The sequence below is a fragment of the Lolium perenne genome, chromosome 2, assembly GCF_019359855.2.
Source record: "Lolium perenne isolate Kyuss_39 chromosome 2, Kyuss_2.0, whole genome shotgun sequence".
Classification (NCBI taxonomy): Eukaryota; Viridiplantae; Streptophyta; class Magnoliopsida; order Poales; family Poaceae; genus Lolium; species Lolium perenne.
The window spans coordinates 44,450,654-44,454,227 of NC_067245.2; positions in this window are offsets into that span (position 1 = coordinate 44,450,654).

Genomic DNA, 3,574 nt, shown 5'->3' on the forward strand with positions numbered 1-3,574 from the left:
TGTACTTGGAGAAAATAGAGTTCATGAGCTCTTGGAATGTGGCATGAGCATTGCTTAGCCCAAAGGGCATCACTAAGTATTCATAGTGACCCATGTGTGTGGAGAAGGCAGTTTTGGGAATATCCTCAGGCTTCATTCGAATCTGATGATAGCCGGATCGCAAGTCTATCTTAGAGAAGATTGTTGCACCATGCAGCTCATCTAACAAGTCTTCAATGATAGGTATAGGGTACTTGTTTTTGATGGTTTGGTCATTCAAGTTGCGATAATCAACGCAGAGGCGCCACGACTTATCCTTTTTTCTGACCAAAATAGCAGGAGAGGAGTAGGGACTGGTACTGGCTCTTATCTCCCTGTTCTTGAGCATTTGCTTGATCAACTGCTCAACTGTATCCTTTTGGCTATGAGACATTCGATAGGGACGAATGTTAGGGGGTTTGTGTCCTGGTAAGATGGGAATGTTGTGGTCACAATTCCTATGTGGAGGTAGCCCTTCTGGTTCCTGGAAGATGTCCTGGAATTGCTCAAGGAGAGTTGTGAAGTCAGCCGGTGTAGTCCTTGTTTCATTGATGTCTATGCTATCAGTGTTCTCTGTAGAGATAAGTAGATAGCCATTAGCACCTTGGTCCATGAGTTTGCTGCATTCTTCTACCGATATGAGGAAGTTGGTGTCCGAGAACATGTGATCAGCCAAGATGAGCTGTTGTCCTTCTACTTCCATGGTTAATGTTCTGCCAATAAAATCAAAGGTCACACGATTATATTGCTTGAACCAGTTGACGCCCAGTATGATATCTGATCCCTGCAAATCCAGTATGCGGAAGTTGGTGCAGAATGTTTTCCCTTGAATCACAAACATGCAATTTTGAGCCATTTCAGAGGAGCATAGTTCTCCACCACCAGCAACTGTTACTTTCCTTGGTGTGATAGTGGCGAGAGGGAAGTTATTCCGGATAGCAAATGATTTGTCCATAAATGTGTTTGTGCTACCCGTGTCAGCCAAGGCAACTGCCTTTGATCCCTTGAAGGTGAGCAACAAGGATATAGTTGAAGCACTAGGCAGGCCTGCATAAGCAGCCGCTGATATGTGCATCAATGCATCAGGTGCTTGCTGGTCATTCTCCAACAGAACAGCCAGGATAGGATCAGGTCCAGATCTGCAGCTGGATCCTCAGGATGTTCCAACAGAGCATTGATTTCTTCCTCATCATCAGAGAAGCCTTGCATTTGAATAGTATTGAGTGCTCGCTGCATTGTCTGACAGCGGTGGCCAATGACCCAGTTTTCTGGGCAATACCAGCACTAGCAGGGCTCTTGTTGCTGTTGTCAGGAGGTCGAGGCCTGTTGTCACGGTTTGCTGCTTGCCTCAGAGGAGGTTGGTTTGCATTTCTTTGGCCTGCGACCGAAGCCTGTGTACGTTTGATGGAGAACAGGTAAGACTTCTCGTACTGCCGAGCATACCAATAAGCAGACAACAAGGTTTCAGGCTTTTGACACAATACATGGTGTTTGATTGTATCCTTGAGGCCACTGATGAAGCGATCGACAAAGAGATCTTGGGGAAGATAGGATCTGCCTCGTTTGATTGCTGTCATCCAGTTTTCAAATGCATCAATATAGACTGTTGTCTGTTGGTGAAGTTGTTGCAGTAGATCCATAGGGTCAGTGGACATCGTATCTGGAAATCTGTCAATGAGAATTTCACAGAGTTTTTCCCAAGTGATGGTCTGCAACTGAATACTGGCACCGTTGAGCCATGTCTTTGCTTGACCCCTGATGTGAGCCAATCCCCACTTGACTCGTTGATCCGCTGGAATGCTGACCAAGTTGAACACATCGTCGCATTCAAGCATCCAAGCTCTCAGATTGTCACCTGAAAACACTGGTAATTCCACATGTGGTGTTCGTAGGTGTAATTCAGAGTGGATGTTGGTACCGTTGTCCTGCCTATCGTGGTGTTGGGTGGGTTGGTATGTGTGTGTGCCGTGTGGAGGGTTTTGGGGTATGGTTGTGATGTGTTGGATTTGAGGTGGTGCGTATGGAACAGTAGGTTTGCGATTGTGTGTAGTAGGGGCTGTGTGTTGGAATGTAGGTGGTGTATGGGAGTGGGACTTGGTAGGCTTGTGTGTAGTATTGTGGCTGGCTGGATGGGTGTGTGTGTTAGGAAAGGTGGGGAATTTCACCGGAACTTGGCGGAATTGTGGTCGTGAGTGGTGGTGGAATGGTGTAAATTGGTTGGGTAGTCGTGGAGGTTGATGCTGGGAAGACAGGGTGGGGTAATTGTTGTGGAGACAGCTGACCGAAGTGGATGGGCATGCCATACTGGGGAACGAACTGGGGGGTACTGGATGCTGGTGTAGGTAGTTCGTAGATCGGCGACAGGGAGAGGAGGGTAGTGGTGGTGGTGCGGAAAAGGAACGTCTTTCGGTGGCCGGGATGGATGGAATACCTTGGGAAGGCGGCGCGTAGGAGGGTTGGAGCGATGAAGACGCCATGGTCACCCACCATGGCCGTGAGCTTGGCGATCACCCCATGGATATTGTCGAGCGCCATCTTCTTGTCCAGGTGTTGCTCCTCGAGGCGTCGATTGATGTTGAGGACCTCCCGGGGTAGTCGATCTCGAATCGCCTCTTCCTCGCGGGTTTGTGCTTCGGCTGCCGAAAGGATTGCTGCTTCCTCTTGTTCGGCGGCCATCCTTTCTTGAGATCATGTGCGGATTATGGAAGGAGACATGAGGTGGGTAGGAAGCGGGGAGGAAACGGGGGCGGAATAAGGGGGAGGGAGGGTGGGCTGGATTCGTGTCGTCTCTGATACCACCGTGTCCGGATCCGATTGCCTAAACAGATGCAGCAATGAGAAGGGGAGGAAGAAGGGCTCCGCTTGGCCCAGATCTACAGGATAGCTAGGAAAAATAATATTGGAAAGGAAAACTGATAAGGGAAAATTTTAGGTTTTTCATTGCTTGCCCTCCCAGCCACCCACGCACCTCCTTTTATACGATAAGGAAATGCACCCAAGCATTGTTTAGTACAATTAAGGGTTACTTAATGATTAACAGAGATTACAGATAGCAACTTTGACTTGGCCTAACCGTGACCTCAACCGTCCGATGCTTCTCTACTGGTCTTCGTCTATCCCAGCCGTTGGAGGATCCTGACAAAAGCGGACAGGGAGGCGGAGGGGTGTGCACCGGCGCTCGCGGTGGCCGCCTTGGTTCCCGATCGTCGCCGCATCCGGACAGAACGAGTAGGGGTGTAAACGAGCCGAACTCGAGCGAACACAGTCCAGCTGGGCTCGAGCTAGATTTGTCCTACGAAGCTTAGGGTGTGTTTGGTAGCCCGGGGCTGCTCAGAAATTCTCCTCTCAACCGAGATTTTGAAGAGATCCAGTGTTTGTTAGGCCGGTTCGTACCACCTCCACACTGCTGAGTTGATACAAAAATGAGCCCAGAGCCGGGACGAGCAGCGAAGCCCAAATCGAGCTTCACTACTCATCCGGGATGAGCCTATCCCGCAAGACACTGTAGCACTGGCCCGACACCCCCCAGACCCCAACCCCGCACACCATTCTCCCC